This window comes from Sorex araneus, chromosome 1, assembly GCF_027595985.1.
Source record: "Sorex araneus isolate mSorAra2 chromosome 1, mSorAra2.pri, whole genome shotgun sequence".
Lineage (NCBI taxonomy): Eukaryota > Metazoa > Chordata > Mammalia > Eulipotyphla > Soricidae > Sorex > Sorex araneus.
This window is the reverse complement of record NC_073302.1, coordinates 357,805,030-357,824,213: the sequence shown is the minus strand read 5'-3', so window position 1 is coordinate 357,824,213 and position 19,184 is coordinate 357,805,030.

Genomic DNA, 19,184 nt, shown 5'->3' with positions numbered 1-19,184 from the left:
ATTACTGGACTAAGGATAGGATCTCAGGACAGTGGAACAGAACTGATATTTCAGAGTCAGTTCCTGTTATAAAGACAGTCAACTTTCAACAAAGGAAGGAAATATATTATGTGGAGAAAGGAAACCCTCTTCAAAAAATGATGTGAGAAAACTGGTCAGTTATACACAAAGAACTGAACTCAGAATACTTTTTAACACTGTAAATAAAATTCAAGTTGAATGGACTAAAGACCATGATATCAGATTTAAATCCATGCATTAAGGAAAACATAGGTAGACCATTTCATGATATTAAATCTGTATTGACTTCAGCCAAGTAAACAGACCAAATATCAATTGGTACTCAGGACTGGACAGACAGTACAGTGGTAGGACTTATGCCTTGCACACAGCCAACCCGAGACAATCTACGGCACTCCACATAGTCCTGCCAAACCAGCCATGAATGATCACTAAGCACAGAGTCAAGCACAAGCTCTGAGCACAGCTGATGTGGCTCAACCACACCCCAACCCCCATCTGACCAAATGGTACTTAATCAAACTAAGAAGCTTCTGTGCTGCAAAAAAAAAAAAGTGATTATTTAAATAAAAAACACCAATCCACAGATTGGGAGAGAATATTTGCTCACCACTCATCTAATAAAAAGTTCATATCAAAGCTATAAAAAGTAATGGTAGATCTTTACAAGATTAAAACCATCAGCCCCATCACAAAATGAGAGGAATGAGGGGAATGAGCAGAAACTTTCTCAAAGAAGATATACAAATGCCAAAAGGCATATGAAAAAATGCTTTGAATCACCTATCAGCATGGAAATACAAATTAAAACTATGAAATATTACCTCATACCAGTGATATTGTACATTTCATTAAGAATAAAAACAACTGGTGTTGGCCAGGATGTGGAGGGAAAAGAATCCTTGTCCACTATCCATGTGAATGTCAACTGATTTAACCTTTTTGGAAAATGTATGGACTTTTATCAAAAAACAAAATTGATTTTCCATTTGACTCAGCAATTACACTTCTTGGTATATACCATAAGAGTCCAAAATCTCTATTAAGAAAAGACACTTGCACTTCTATGTTTATTACAACATGATAGCTGAAAGTGTCCAAGAACTGATGATTGAGTAATGAATCTATGGTCACATAAATACAATGGAATACTAGTCTGTTATAAGATTTGATTAAATCATGCAAATTTTTGCTATATGGATGGATCTAGAAAGTATTGTGCTGGGGGAAGCTAGTCAGATGAAGAAGAATAGACATAGAATTATCTCCCTCATCTGTGATATACAAAGAATCAGAGTAAAGTGGCTGGGGCGATAGTACAGTGGGTAGGGCATTTGTCTTGTCCATTTGGTCCCCTGAGCACTTCCAACAATAATTCCTGAGTGCAAAGTCAGAATAATCCCTGAGCATCACTGGGTGTGAAAAAAAAGAAAAATAAATCACAGTATGGAAATAGCAATGCCCAAATGCAATTGAAAATGAGAACTGGCCATTTAGATAATCTCAGCACAGATAGGGATGGGTGTTGGACAGGTGAGTTGGACCAACACTGGGACAAAGGAGGAGGGTAGCTGACATTCTGTGTGGCACTAGAATGTTTTATGCAATAAATTCTGCCATTGTCAACACTGCAACTCACAGTGCATAAAATTTTTAAAAAACTAATGTGAAAAAGAAGGCAGTACTTGTACCTCAGAATAACTTTGAGATGTTCAAAATTATAATGGGGATACAAGCTCAGAAATCTAGAATTATCCTTCTTGACAATTTCAAGATAAAAATACTTAGAAGACCCAATCACTATATTGGGTACAAGGGGAGAAGTGTAAGAAAACCAAAGGCCAAATATTGAATTCATAAACATCTAAATTCTATATAAAGATAGTAATAAATTCCTAATAGCAATAATTTCACTATCTGCCATAGCCTGAATTCATTAACAAAATTCACAGATTGACCGTTTGATTGTGGAGAAAATAATCAACCATTTGCTGCTTGCAGAAACACGTTATTTCCAATAGTAAACAAAAATAAAGTAAATTCATCCACAGCTCTTTTACTCCCCATTCTCACTAGGGTTAAATAAGAGGTTTTTCCAGGACCCAGAATCCTAGAGTGACCATAGCAGCAGATCATTCAGCTGGACCAAAAGCAATGAAGCAAGGCGCCAATAGTTCAGCTTAAGGTGGTGAGTAAAATACCACAGGTGGACCAGGTGAAAACAAAGATTAAAACAAAATATATACCCTATCCTTAAAGCTCATCAGGGCAATCATGGACCCAGTCTTTAAAAAGTTGATTCTAGAAAACTAAGAAGACTAATATTGGAGACTAATACTGAAGTTATGAAGTAAAAAATACACAATGAAGATTTTGGGAATTGTAAGGAGGCATGTTGATTTATACTGAAAGTCTCGGCAGTATTAAGATGCAACATATATACCACAGCATCAGCTCCAGGTATAGTTGGCGAATGGATTTATATTGTTACCCAAACCTGCACAAAACCAGAGCCTCACCCCTAGTGTTCATATGCAGTAGACACGATGAGGAAGCAGAGAAGCCAATCAAAATTAACAGGTGAAGACAATAGTCCAGAGCGTCCTGTAGCACCTACTAAATTTATAACTAAAAAAGCACATTGAATGGATACACATCAAGTGATAGAAACTAAGAAATGAGCCGGTGTTCTGGAGAATAAGATATAGGAAACCATCAATGAAGAACAAAAGAAGAAAAATAAAATGAAAATAACATGGGGAGTTATGGTATATTTTGAGAAGTCATAAGTGTGATTTATTAAAGAATCTGATGGATAGAAAAAAATCTAAAGAGGAACTGCTGGTTAAGAAGTTATAGCTACTGGTCAAAAAGTTATAGAAAAGACAATGAGTGAAGGGGGCAAGGGAGAAGAGACAGATGAGAAAGCACAGAGGACAAGGGTTAAGGTACATTGGTGGTGTTACCTTGTGATAGAGGGAGTGCTGTGCTGTAGGAAGGTCAGCCTGTACCTGTGGAGAAAGTGCATCAGCAACCTGATGGTGTCTTCAGGCTTCCTGATACCAAAAAATTGCTGCAGTGCCACTGGTCAGACCCCCTACTCAGAACCAGTTTTCACGAGAGATTAAACGGCAAAAAGTTAGGTATGTGGGAGCCACAACCACAAACCACAAACCACCTCTATTGCAGCTATACAAGCTCATTTATCAGTCTTGCTTCAGAGACCCATAAATAAGTCTCAGAAGAGATCAAAAACTGCAATTAATCTTTAAGCCACATAAGGCTGAACAGAGCAGGGTAAATAGGAGGGGGATAGGTCAGCCTGGAGCCCGCCCAAGCAAAGCCCCTGGCAACAACTTGCTTACGCAATCCAAAATTGCAGCTATATCCTGGGCTGGACTCCACCATCTTGGAACAGATCTCAGATATAATCTGCCAAAAATTCAGGTATGCAAGTTTTGTGACTGAAATCTCCAGGCTTTCTCAGGGTCAGGATGGGCTACCTCTCCCCACCCCCTTTACTTCTGGAAGCCTTGGCAGTCACATTCACACCCTAAAGTGGTCATCCGGTTAAAAAACTACTCCAGCCTTCCCTTCCCAATAAAAATACTGAACACCGTGAAGAAACACAACGGCTTCTTAGTACCTGTATGCAAACCATAGTGTGCAAAAGGAGAGAGAGATAATGAAACGTGCCTGCCATAAGTCAGGCTGTGGGGGAAGAGGGAAAGGTTTGGGGGATGTTGGGAGGGAAACAGGGAATATTGGCAATGGGAAATGTACACTAGTGGAGGGATAGGTATTGGATCATTATGACTAAAACACAATCATGAACAACTTTGTAATGATCTATATGCTCTACCTCATGAATATTCAATAAAAACCTAAAGACAAATATTCAATAAAAAACTAAAGACAAAGAAAGTGATAGAGCTGCCACCCATACCTGCAACCCCCATGTGAGCCCATCTACTGGCCTAGTTCCAGAGACTCCTAAATAAATCTCAAAAGAAATCAACTAGCCACAAAAATTTCTTGGATACCCAGTCCCAAATGAGACCTCTGAGAGATTTTGGGAATGTCTCAGACCCAGTTCCCACCCTACCAAAGCCCCCCAAACTGCCACCATGCCTCGAGCTATTCAGTTAAATATTCTGGATTTTGTTGGATATCTCCAAACTCCACAATATCAATTCCTTAGTAGGAGCACACCAGATCAGATGGAAATGTAATGTAGACATCAACTAATCCTGACTACCAAAAACATTTACACAGAAGGCATAACTTGAAACAACAGCTTAGTAAACCCTCAGACAAGAACTTAATAGTGAGATACAACAGTTTTCACGAATTTTCTAGAGTGCTTTTTGAAAAATATCATTCCATTAATCATTTAGTGGCAACAAGCAATATAAAATAAATTACTATGTGTTAGTTATAGGGGCAGGTTTGAGGTGTAATTGAGTAAATGGAGACACTGGTGGAGGGAAGGTGACAGTGGTGGTGGAATTGGTTTTGGAATACTGAACACCTGTCACAAATCATCATGGATAATTTTGTAAACCAGTGTTTAAATAAATTTGGGTGAAAAAAAGAAGTGAAGGAGCTAAATATCCAGATCACAGTGTCAACAACACTGAAATCATGAGACCCAAAACTTGAATGATGGCAGGCTGGGGAGTGAGGGTGGAGAGTGGTAGGAGAGAGAACCTGGAAACACTGCTAAAAAAAAATTACACTGGTGATGAGATAGGTGATGCAAAAGACCAAACTATTTGTGTATAAAACCCAATTATGAATAACTTTGTGAATTATGGTGCTTTAATAAAATAAAATTTAGGAAAAAAAACAGAAAAGGTTATAGCTGAGAACTTTCCCAATGTGAGGATATAATCATATACCTATATCTACGAAATACAAAATGTTCCAAACAACCCAAATAAAAGATCTCCAAGACACAGGGATTAAAAAAAAAAAAATCAAAAGTCAAATATATAGAATCCTAGAGTATACAAGCCCAAAGAAATAATTTGCATATAATTAATCCATATAAGATACACAACAGATTTAGCAAATGACACTCTACTGGACTGAAAAAAGATGGTCCAATATTACAAGCAAGTTGGATGAAATAAACAATCCAACAAGAATACCCTTTTCAGCTTAACTGTCATTATAAACAAGCAATAGGTAAAAAATGTCATGACCACTAAACAAGTTTTTAAAGAAGCACTTAAACAATCTTCTATGGTGGGGCTGGGGGAAGGGGAGGACGAGTTACACCCCATTGTGCTAGGGCTTACTACTGGCTCTGTGCTCAGGAATCACTGATGGTGGGCTTGACTGACATATGGGATGCCAGGGTTGGCCATATGCAAGGGAAGTGCCCTACCCATTGTGCTATCACTGTGTCCCATTAAATAGTGTCTTTTAAAAGGCAAGACAAACCACATCCATAGTTTCTACAAAATAATGTCAAATTCCTTCACCTCAATATTTTCATCAGTGACCTTAACATTGATAAGTACTGGAGGTATGTATGCTTTGTGAAGTAAATCAGAAGGAAAGGGACCAAAAAAGAATGTTCTATGTGTGGAGTATAAAGAAAAGCAGTAAGGAGATTTAGAAAAACAGTAATAGACCCTGAGAATCAATCAACAGAATTGAACTGAGTTTTGTAAGGGAGAGTTTCCCGGGGAGTGGGAGGGATGGTGCCAGAGGTGCGCTGACATTGTGGTACAGTGTAGTAATGTTATGTGCCTGAAGCATTGTTGTTGACAATATTGGAAATCATAGTGCCTTGAGGTGCCCAAATTCAAAACCTAGGGAGGGAACAAAATAAAATTAGAAAAACATCCAAAGACTAAATATTGCTACTGAAAAAATATGAGGTCAAAGGGAGGGAAAAAACCTTAAATTTAAAATTATTGAAAACATAAGCTGGAGAGATAGCACACTGCCTAGCATCCTAGAACATCCCTTGAGTGTCACTAGCAGTGATTCCTGAGTCCAGAGCCAGGAGTAAGCCCTAAATATCTTGGAAACAAATGAGAACAAAGTCTTGAACTATCATATCATATGGGGCACCATGAAGACAGTACTAAGTAAGTTCATGGTAGTAATAGTATCAGTAAAGAAGAAAAGTCTCAAATGACCAATCTAACCTTATGTCTTAAAACTAGAGGAAGAGGAAGAAATAAACTCATAGTTGCACTGAATAATGAAATATTAAACTTATAGAAGAACAAGAAAAATGGACAGGGGGAGAAAATACAGATGAAATTAAAACCTGGCCCTCTAAAAGATTAACAAGATTGACAGCACATACCTAGACTCATGAAGATAAAAGAGAAAGAAAATTCTAATAAACTGAAATTGAAAAGAAACAGAAGTTGCACCAGCTGCTATAGAAATATCAATGATTATATAAGTAGCTTTATGCCACTAACATAGAAAAATCTAGAAGAAATGGTTTTTAGAAAGTTATAACTTCACAAGACTGAAGCAAGAGAAAGCAAGAAAGATAAAAGAGCAATCAAAAGTGCTTGGGGCATGAGGACAAAACTAGCCCCCATTTGATTCCTGGCACTGCTTTGGTCCCCTTAGCACTGCAAGGAGAGATCCCTCAGCATTGCTATTGGAGCTCAAAATCAAACAAACAAGTCTCTAGAACACAGGTCTATCTTCATATAGGAACACTAGTGAGTTCTACCAAATGTTCAAAAAGATCTATTATCAATTCTCATGCTCTTCCAAGAAACTTAAAAAAACAACAATCCTGAGACCAAAGAGACAGTATGGTGGGCAAGCCATTGTATGTACAGAGCAGTGGGTAACCCCTTCATGCAGGGACCTGGGTTCAAGCCCCCACACCACAACATATATGGTCCCCTGAAACTAATCAGGTAAGTCCTGAGCATAGCCAGTTGTGCCTGCCCTCCTCTTCCCCCACAAAAAGAGAAACCCTCCAAATTGTTTCTTGAGTTGATATCAAAAATTCCAGACCCATATCCTAATGAATATAGATGAAAAGTCCTCAACAAAATCTTAGTAAAACAAATTCAACAATGCATTTAAAAAATTGTACATATGACTAAGTTGGATTTATTCCAACAATGAAAGAATATTTTCACATATGCATATCAAAAATTTAATATATGGCATAAATAAAAAAGATAAAATATAATCATATCATATCAGTTGATTTATAGAAAGTCTTTGAGATGATTCAACATGAATTTATGATAAAAAATCTAACAAAATAAGGATAGACAGAACATACCTCTACATATAAAGTTCATACAACACAACCTCAACTAACGTTATCCCCAATGATTAAAACACATTATACCCAACGATTAATACACTGAATACTTTTCCTCTATGATTTTGTGTAAGCAGGGATGTCTGCTCTCACCTCTATCATTCAATTGGAAGTCCCACCCCTAACACTTTGACATGAAAAATGAATAAAAGAAATCAAAATTGATAAAGTAGTTAAACTTTCCCTATTCACTGATGACATAGCAATTTAAAATCCTGAAGATTCCACACAAAACATGTAAAAACTAAACACCAATACAATGAAGCAGCAGGCTACATTGGGGCCAGAAAGTACAGCAAATGGGGCAGTTTCCTTGCACACTGTGACCCAGATTCTGTCCCTGACACTTCATTAGGTGCCTCCTACTCCACCAGGAGTGATCCCTCAATGCAGAGTCAGGAGTAAGGTCTGAGCACCTCCAGATGTGCCTTCTCCCAAAAGGAATATAAAAATTGGTTTCATTTCTATGCGCAATGACTAGAAGTGAAATAAGCAAAACATGTAATCACATAATTACATTTAAAAAGCAAGTATTGGAAGCCTAATAAGGATGTGAAAGACATATTAAAAAAACTGAGCCATTGTCAAGAAAAATAGGAGACTTATGGAAATGTAGAAAAACATTCCATGTTCTTGGACTGGAAAAATTTAACATTGCTGAACAACAACAATTATCCTATCCAAAGCATTTAATCAGTGCCAAAATTGCAGTGGAATTATGTAAAACAGAACAAATACTACTAACACTTGTAGGGAACCACAAAATTAGCAAGGTAGAAAGCTGTGTCATAGTGGACACAGTCCACCAGTGTGCACTGTGTAAGTTCACAGGAGAGACTGGCAAGAAGACTAGGGAAAAGCTATTAAAGTTTCTGCACTCTGGAATAAGATTGTGATTACACAATTTAGCTGGAAGTATCCCATTCAGACAAACCTATGTATAATATTTTATTGCAGCCTTTTGCAACAGCTGGTTTTATTAATAATAATGAAAACAACTTAATTAGTATGAGTATTCTGTAGTTGAAAGGCAAAAAATGATTAACACATATCTTTAGTATAATTTCCATTTAAAGTGCTTGTTAAAATTTTTGGTGCTTTACAGAGCAATTCTTAACATGTGGTAGAGGAGTATTGCATAGTTTTATCTCATTTGAAAGGTGTCAAGTTTCCACTTCCTTAAGGTTAGTAATAAGTGAGTTTACTGATCCCAAGTAACACCTTTGTCTTCCTCCCAGACCACGGGGATCAATGGTTCTCAAAGTGTGTCACCTAAAGTTACTCTAAAAAGTGAAAAGTCCATTGCTGAGTTCTAATGAGGAACATTATTCATAAATCATAGATCCTTTTAATTTAGAGCTATGCTTTATAGCTTTTTATTAAAGTATCATAGATCAAGAATTTTTACTCACTGAGCTTTCTTACTCATATTTTACATATCTGATCATTGTATGGGCTTTCATTTGCATATCATATAGATCCATGCCTACATGTACACACAACTATAAATGCCCACCATGGAGGAATCTTTCCATGTTGGATATTTGCAATTTACAATAGTTTTATTATAGTTTTCACTATAGTTTTGCTATCTCAAGTCAACTGCAATTTTTAATTATTGACATTTTTTAAATAAAAACTACTATTTATTTAAAATGTCACTATATCATTATGTTGTGGGTTCTTTAGATAAACATTCAGCATGGTAAGGCATACTCGCAGCAATATTTTTGCCTGTTACAAAATTTCTCATTACTTGTTTTTACATATGTATGTGCTATGTTTCAAACATGATTCATTCTCTATTACTAAAATATATACAGAAAACCATCTAGTATTTAGTTTTGCATGTTTTTGGATTAGTTTCTTTGTAATATTAATTATAAATACAATTTTCCTATGAAATTACTGGACTATGGGTTGTTTTTTATAGATCAGAATTTCATGAAATAAAAACAGGAATAGAAGCTGATTATTTTCTCCTGTATGGTCAATAATATGCAGTTGCTATGCATCTATCAAGTTAACTTGTGTACTTTATCCCTCAAATTCTTTTTCCCCCTGTTATTTTCTACTAAAACAGAATAAGAATTAATGGGACTAGAAGGGGTGATGAAAGGTTAGTGAAAACAAGTCCTCTAAGTATGAAACCATACTGTGAATAATAAACTATAGGTGAACAATTGAATATACTTGACTTTGTTACTTGCACTGTCCTAGCTAGTAATATAAGGATACAAAGAATTAACACCTGGTCATTTTAATCAGCCTTAGGTTCTCTTCTGGCCAAAGTGTGAGGGAATTTACATCCTCAGGGATCCCTGGATTCATTGTTTGTCTTCAATATATTTCTTCCCCACCCTCGCCAGACCACCTGTTTCAATTTCTTGTGTCTCTAAACAAAGCAAACCAAAATATTACTCTCTTTCATTTTTGAACTTAACCATGGCAAGGTGCTTTTTTAAACATTTTACTTATATACCCAATTTAGGAAGTGGCCTAATTGCTCTTTATACCTGCAGCAAAAATTTTGTTTTGTGGGCAGAATACCTGGTGAATTTGTGAGGGCCATTGTTTCTAGCTGGTTTTGCTGCTCAGGAAGAGAACTACTCCATCCTGAAGCTTATGCTCTGATGTAGAGAAAGGCAGATACAAAAGTTATCCTGTTAAATGAATGGGCTCTGCCCATCTCTTTCATTGGTGAACAATTTTGTCTGACTTCCTATAGTGTATAACTGTAGTATCCCTCTAACCCTGATGAATTCCTAGAGTTGATATACAAATATGTAATAGCGAAGACATCCATACAAAAGTGATGCCACTTAACTTTCGGAATGGGTCAAATCTGGCTCTAAGTCAGAGTATCAGATAGTGGGAAAATAAGGCCAAGTGATAGCCTGAAGGACAAACTGAAAGTAAAGCAGTGCTAATTCTGAAAAAGTATGGAGCTCTATAAGCAAATTTATAAGCTTAACATTTATCTCACATCAGTTGTTTAGCTTAAATTAATTAGTTTTAATAATCAGGCATGTGATGCTGGGCCCCAGCACAGGTGTGCTCTCACTTTATCTAGCTCCCAAGACCCAGACACTTTATAATAGGAGCCACACTTGGTCATGTTTGGAGCTTCTGAAGCTAAACTCAGTTGCTCCTAGGGAGGTCACATGTTGCAGAGATTAAACTCAGGGCAGACATGTGCCCTACTATGAGCTCTCTCCTTTGCCTCACCAGTGCTTATTCTTATGACTCATTAAATGATACATTATCATCAGCTTTATTTTACAGGTTCTTACCTACAGCCTCGCCTTGCTGTGCTGTGAGGCTGTGTAGATTACAGATACAGTTCACACTGTCATATTATTTTCTAAAACTGACTCTTTACAGATTAACTGACATGCCTAATTGACATACCTAACAACTATCATTTTAAGTCACCCTTACCAATTATTGGTACTGATATCAAATTTGTTGGTGACAACAAATGAGGGTGGCTGGGGAAAAACAGGTTGTTGGGTTTTTTTTTTTTGCTTTTTGGGTCATACCTGGAGATGCACAGAGGTCACTTCTGGCTCTGCACTCAGGAATTACCCCTGGCAGTGCTCAGGGGACCATATGGGATGCTGGGAATCAAACCCGGGTCGGCCGTGTGCAAGGCAAACACCCTACCCATTGTACTATGGCTCCAGCCCCTGTTTTGGATATTCTTATGGATATTCTTCAAATGTGCTTTTATTTTGCTTTCATACTTGTATCATACTATATATGGCACTGTATTCTTTGCTGATAAGAGCAAAGAATTAAGGGAACTAAGAGTATTGACAAAATATAGATCAGTTCAAATGATGATAACTAGACTCATTTCTACTTATACTGCTGGCACATATAAGCAAAATCTATTCATATAATTAAACAGAAACATAACCACTGAACTTTCAAAGAAGTTAATTCTTAGGAGAATAAAGATAATGCATTTAAAGTAACCTGTTTACTAAGTTGTCGCAATGCTATAGATATACTCCCTTTGATTAAAAAACTTTCTCAGGATAGGCTCAGTGGATAAAGTTTCCACCTGGCCACCTTGCTGTTGCATTCTTTGCCCAGTGCCATTGTAGGCACATCAGTGTGATCCTGGCAGCTCTATTTAAACCAATGCTATAAACCATTTCTGGGTTTCTTGCTGCACCATTTCAATTAATGGGTATGTCTTACCTGAGCTGGACCAATAGTATAGCAGACAGTGTTGCATGCACTGACCCAGAGTAGATCGCTGGCATTATATATAGTCTCCTAAGCACCATCAGGATCCCTGAGCACCAGAGTGAGGGCCTCCAAAGGAGCAAGTGTAATCACTGAAGTAGCCCTGGTATTCATGACAACCAAAATGTATACAAACACCACAAATAAAGAGTGAAATTCTGAGAAGCATCAAGACCTAGTATACAAACACTAATATCATGGACAAGTCCCATCAAGCACTGCAACTAATCACTTGTACAACCTCTAGTCATTACTGCATCTGCAGAAAGAATGAAAGAATAAGTAGGGCAATGGAATAAATATATGTGTGTATAGTTGTATAGCAAATATATATAAATGGGTATGGAAGTCACAATTCAAAACAATAAACGTCATACCTATCACATTACTTTATATAAAATATTATATTCCTGAGTCTAGAGCAATAGTTCAGCGGGTAGGGCACTTGTCTTTAATGCGACCAATTGAGCACAGAGCCAGGATTAAGCCTGAGTACCAACAGGGTGGCCCAAAACAAACAAAAACAATTATATCCACATGGGCAAAATAAAAGATAAATGTAAGAAAGTACCAGAAGGAATTCTAAGAAAATAAGGAATAAAGCAACTTGCTTATTATCTATACAATATCCAAACTAATTAATACCAACTTTAGCTCTAAGTGCTTAATTTCTGATTTTAAGATACCATGGCTGTTAGGCAACTAGTTTTATATTGTTAAATGAATGAAATCCATTTATATTTCGGGTTAGGTGCACTTCTCACTATAGACGACTTTATTCCACACTGCATTCCTACTTTCTCTTTTGCTCACCCATCAAAATCTTGGGAATCATTTGGTTGTACAGAGTGGAGGGAGGGGCAAGGCTGTGTGAGGCTCTGATGAGACCCGAGCGGCTCAGGCAAATGCTCTGTTTTCCCTCACTGGCAATAGTGTCTCATGCATGAGACACACGACAGCCAGAGACAGTGCCCCTTGGCATCTCCACATTTCTGTGTCTGTAACTGCTGCTACAGAGCCCCGTCCCTCCAGCTCTCTGCCTGCCTCACCAATGATAGATGAGACAGTTAACACTGGGTCCAGTTTTCTTTCTTTTTGATTTTTGGGCCATACCCAGATTTTGCTCAGGAATAATTTCTGGCTGTGCACTTAGGGATTACTTCTAGCCAAGCTAGAGGTATCGGAACCACAAGCTCAGAGAGACCATACATTCTGCCAGGGATCAAACCCTCTTCTGCTGTGTGGAAGGCAAGTGCCCTCCCACTGCACTATAACTCCAGACCCTAGATCCACTTTTTAATTGCTATATATCCTGGACTCAATGATTCTGGTTCTCAGATGCTCCCAGGCCTACCTGTCACTATTTTCCTTCATGAAAGTCATACCTATACAATCTTACTTAGTTTCACACAGAACCTGACTTTAAGTACTGAATATTTAGCCCAAAACAAACCCCTGTCAAAAACTCATACACCATTGGTGAGAATGTTGTCTGGTTCAGCCCCTGTGGGAAACAATATAGAATGTCTCAAAAAGTTAGAATAAAGCTCCCAAATGACCTAGTGGTATTACTTTTTGGTATCTACCCATAGGAAACAGAACAATCATTTGAAAAATTATATACACACCTGCGTTTACCAAAATACTTAGTACAATAGCCAAGATATGGAAACAACCCAGCTGCCTGACAGATGAGTAGACAATGGGATGTATGCACACAATGGAATACTATGTGGCCACAAGAAAGAATGAAATCATGCAATTTGCTCCAACGTAGATAGAACTGAAGACTCTCATTTTAAGTGAAGTAAATCAGAAGGACAAGGACAAATAGCTATGTTCTCACTAATCTTCAGTGTATATAGAATTCCATGTCATGGATGGAAGGGAGGAGATAAAGTTGGGGGGGGGACACTAGGACAACAGTAGAGTTAAGTGGGACACTTGGGGAAGGTGTGGTGAGGGATTATGGTAGGCATAAATCCCATAATTAACAGTATTATACATCAGAGTTAAATAAAAATTAAAATAATTTTAAAAAGAATAACAAGTCAAGGTAACGGAAGGTATTAAAGGTGGACAAACACTTGGCCTTAGATTATAGGAATGAGAATGCCAGAGAAGAGAAATAAGGGCAGGGAAGGTTTGAAAAGGCACAGTCAGGAAGTAACAGGAGAGCAAGGATTGAGGACTTAGATTCATTCCTGGGATCTAGGTGAGGTATCGAAACACAAGAACTAATGCTACTAATCTAGAACCCAAATTAAAATAATTTAACTTAAAAATATAGCTGTCAAGGAGACAATGGGAGGGAACCAGGAGCCCTTGGTGGAGTCTACTAAAAATGGGAGGAACTTGGAATAGAGTATGTCTGAAATTTATTGCAACACTTTGTAAATTATGGTGCATACAAAAATCAAAACATTGGTTTGTGACTTTTTTTTAACATAGAAACTCTGAAAACCAGAATCATATGTAGATGGTAATTCTTAAACCCTTCAAGTAAGACTAAGGAATTAGAACAATTCAGAATTTTAGAAGTGAATGGAAAAATCAAAGAAATTAGACACCTCTTTACCAAAAATCACCCAACACCTCTATTTGAGCACTTACTCTAGAATACATAAAGCAGGCATTGCAAAAATTCAAGAGACAAATGATTAACACAAATATGAAAAAGTTCCCAGTATTGTACACAAAGGGTAATGGAAATCAAAACAATAATTATATAACCACCCTAGATGGGTTACCATTTAAACAATGAAGGTAAGAAAAGAAGGGAGTAAAATGACAAGTAAAATGGTTCAGAATCTATGGAAACTTTATATTGGTTACTCAAATCAAATTAGGATTTTCAAAACTAAAGAGATAGTTCAAGGGTCAAGACACATGCCTTGCATGAGACCTTCCCCAGTTTTATCTCTGGCACTACATGACCCGACAGTATCACAAACTGTTCCGCTAGAGGCTCACAAGGACACTCAGGTGGCCCTGGAAATCTTTAGCATCACAGTGCCCAAGTAGCACCATATCCTTGGACCATTTCATTAAACTGCTGGCCTTGTTGGCTGAGACTCATCTACCTGGTGGAAGTCCCCACCATCAACCTCCTCCAAAAATATATTTTTTGTAAGACCCAGAAATTTTATTAGGTATGTAGACAAAAGAATTGAAATCAGAATTTTGAGATATTCATCCAAAGTAGAAGCAACCTAAGATGAAAGGATGGAAGAAAATATGATATAGATGCAGTGGAACACTGTTCCATATAAAAAGGTAAAGAAATCCATAGATTAGGAGAAAAAATGTCCACCTTTCATTTTACAGTTAATAGCCAAGATATATAAAGTACTTATAAAACTTAAGAAGAAAACAACCCTATCACAGTGGGAATAAAATTGTGTTAGAGAGCTTTATGATGGGTTTGGCACTTGCCTTGTATTAAGATGACTCAAGTTTCACCCCAGAACCTATGGGATCCCCATAGTCCCACCAGGAGTGAAGCCTGAGCAACAAGCTAAGATTAAGCACCACCAGTTGTGGCTGAAAAACCAAAGGAAAAAAATGGGAAGAAGATATAAATAGAAACTTCCTTGAAGAAGACATAAATATTGGCCAAAACACATACAAAAAATTCATTTATCATCAGAAAAATGCAAATCAAAACAACTAAAAGATGTCACTTTATATCTGCACACATCAAAAAGACAAAAAATAATTTATGGCTCCATGTATCTCTTATTTAAATAAAATGCAATATATGTACTAAACAATATAAATTTCAATAGACATAAAGCTTGATTCTGCTATCCAAATTATTTGGAGAAAACAAGGAACATGGGAAATGTTCATTAAAATGCTATACTTCTTCACATTTTAAATATTATCAATTCTCACTGCCATATGACCCAGAAATTCCACTTTGGGACATTTACCCCCATAAAAAACACTCTCTCAAAAGGACATATGCACACCATTATTTATTGCTCCACTTTAATACAATAGCTAAAATATGGAATTAGCCTAGGTGTCCAATACAGGTGAATATATTATGAAGATGTGGTATATATACACAATGAAATACTATGCATCTGTAAAGAATGATGACATCATGCAATTTGCTACAATATGTTTGTAATTGGAAGAAATCATGTTGATTAAAGTAGGTAAGAAGAAGAAAGACAAATACAGAATGATCTCACTTATCTGTGAAACTTAGAATACTGGATGAGGAAATCTAGTAAAAGGGGATGCATAGATCACCCTTGATCCCAGTGCTTAGAGAGGAGACAGAGAAGGGAAGAAATCAAGGGATGAAGAAGAGAATTAGAAGTAATGGGTGAAGGGTATCAGGGTTTCAGTTATACCAGTGATATGAGTGAAGGGTATAGCATATGTCCCAAACACAAATTCCACAGAACTGGAACCATGAGATATAAATGGCACCCACTGGAACTTTGTAATGGGCCAGTCAAGTTGGCAGGTGGGGGTGGACTGGGGGTTGGGGTGGAGAGGGAATCTGGGAACATTGGCAGAGGGAAGCTGACACTGATGGAGGGATCGGTGTTGAAGTAGTATATGCCTAAAACTCAACTATCAGTCACTTTATAAATCATGGCTCTTCAATTAAAAATTATCTTTAAAAAATAAAGATTATCAATGATCTTGAAATGCTTAAGCAGGGGCTGGAGTGATAGCACAGCAGGTAGGGCGTTTGCCTTGCATGCGGCCGGCCTGGGTTCAAATCCCAGCATCCCATATGGTCCCCTGAGCACCGCCAGGGGTGATTCCTGAGTGCATGAGCCAGGAGTGACCCCTGTGCATTGCTGGGTGTGACCCAAAAAGCAAAAAAAAAAAAAAAAAGAAGTGCTTAAGCAAAAAAAAAAATCATTAAAACTTTACATCTGCTTTTTCTATACCTACTCCAGTACTTATATTGTTACTCCTGACAAATATTTTTGCTTGGAGAATACAGGCATTTTGGTTTATGATTTTCCCAAGATTAAATTTATTATTATTAAGGATATATAGCAAGTTGAACCATGGTCCTGAAAGCTTAAATTGCATAAGGACACATCACCATGTAGAATAATTTTTCTTTTACTGTATTCAGAATGTGAAATAAAATAATGAGTAAAAGATAGACTTACAGAATACTTAATACATATTAAAGATTTAGTTCAATCTAGGCTATTTTGAGTCCAAAGCCAGGGGGATACTTTCCCCTTATTATTCTTTTAAATTATTTGTATTTGTAGCTTCTAATTGCATGTGTTATTGACATGCTTTTCTTAGTCAGAGAGTCTGGGCAGGAAAAAAAAGTCAGGATCATTTCGGTTTGCTCAAAAATACATTCTTTCAATGCATTACAACTTGCATGATGAGCCACAGATAATTTTTTATCCCACAGATATTCTAAAAATGGAGGGTTGCTCATACTATATTAACAAATAATAACAATATAGCATAATATGAACTTACTATGTAAGGCAGTGTGCCAGTGCTTTACATAAATCATTTTGATCTTAAGGATCCAAAAATAAATTACAATTGTTATCGTTCTTGCTTTACAGATTAGATAAGTTCACCTCATCCCTATAGAATTCCACTTAAGAAACAAATATGGCCCTAATTTCTTGAGACAGTACTTTCTCAACTACCCTCATATTTGAGGGTAAGTTATAGCATTCTAAATGATATAATGAAATACTCTGTGTTTGTCTACTACAATTTTCAAATATTTAACTATTACTCCCATAGTGACCTTGTCAACAGTACACACTTAACAACATTCACCTCTGGTACCTGAAAGTGCCTAATAAAAACAAAAGTGATTTGTTTCTTAATGTCAAATGTAGTCAGACATAAAGACTTTCAGTGATGCCATCTGGCAATAGAAAATATATTTCATGGTCTTTGACTATGGATAGAAGAGGGAAGAGGAGTTAGGCAATGAGCATGGTATATGCAACCCGTAGGCTTCATTTCAATCATTTAGGTAATAAAAATAAGAAATCCATGGAAGTACATGTAAAAGAACTTAGGTTCAAATGAACACTCTCTAGCTTTCTTGCTTACCATTATCTATAGTTTAGTGGTTCTCCTCCAACCACTTCACAAAATTTGTTTTTGCTGAAGTCACTACTAACATATATTACCAAATCCATGTCATTTCAAATGCTTCTTTTCCCTGCACACTCAGAAACATTCAGTTTAATGGGAAGTAAGAGAAAGTACTCCTTTTCCCCTTATTGCTGTGTCATCATATTGGATTTCCTTTAGGAAATCATGCAATTTGCTGTAATATGGTTGTAATTCCCCTCATTATTTATTTAAATTCTGTGTATTTGTAGTTTCTAATTGTATATGGTATTAAAATGTTTTTCTTCTTCTTTCAGACATGCTTTTACTAATGCTTTTTTCAGCTGTATTCATTCTTCATATTGTAATCTAAGATTTTGAACTGAATCATCTTGTCTTTCAGATGACATGCCTGCCTTGGCAATTTATTCTGATTTAATGACTTTGCATACCAACTATATATATAAATGATCCTCTCTTTAAAAATATTTAGCCCACTATTTCATAGATATAGTCATGAATTGTTATTGCAGGTATTTCACAAAACTACCTCAAAATTATGTATCACTCTATCACTGTCATCCCGTTCATCAATTTGCTTGAGTCGGCACCAGTAACGTCTCCATTTGTCCTAGCCCTGAGATTTTAGCAGCTTCTCTTTACTCATCCTTCCCAACAGTGCCACATTGGAGGTTTTTTCAGGGTTAGGGGAATGAGACCCATCATTGTTACTATTTTTGGCATATCAAATATGCCGCAGGGAGCTTGCCAGGCTCTGTCGTGTGGGCAGAATACTCTCAATAGCTTGCTGGGTTCTCTGAGAGGGAGAACTAGACTATAAGAGGTCATCTAGCCTCAAATGTGGCTGTGCGCTTCTGGGAGCTTGATTTTATAGTGTCTGGATATTGACCATTGATGGGATTACATGGCACTGGGGGTAGTTTGTGGGTATGACTGCCTAGCTACTGGAAAATGGGGGATCTAAGTGGAGGAGGCCCAGTCCTGATCCGAGGAGTTGAAGATCTCAGCCCCGGGTTCCACACACCTGGGTTCCTTTATGCGTGAGGCTCATCCGAGCATGTGGAGAATGGCCTTGAGCGTGACTGTGGCTGTGTTCTGGAGGTCTTTGGCTGCCGGGGCTTTGCTCGGGGCAGGGAAGGAAAATCAACCCAGCCCACTCCAAGGGGCCCTGGAAAAGACAGCCTGATGTGGCGGCAGGAGACTGCATCGCTCTTTGCAAAATTATGTACTTGTACAAAATTACATTTTCTTTGGAGGTGTTTTCGGGGCCACTCCTGATGGTGTTTAGGGCTTATTCTTTGCTCTGAACTCAGGATTCACTGCTGGTGGGGCTCCAGGGACTAAATATGGTGATGGAGATTAAACCCAGGTTGACTGTGAGCAAGGAAAGTGTCTTCTGATGTACTGGATCTCCAGTCCCCAAAATAAAATTCTTTATCTTTCCTCTTAAATTTATGCATAACTATAAAACCATCTACCT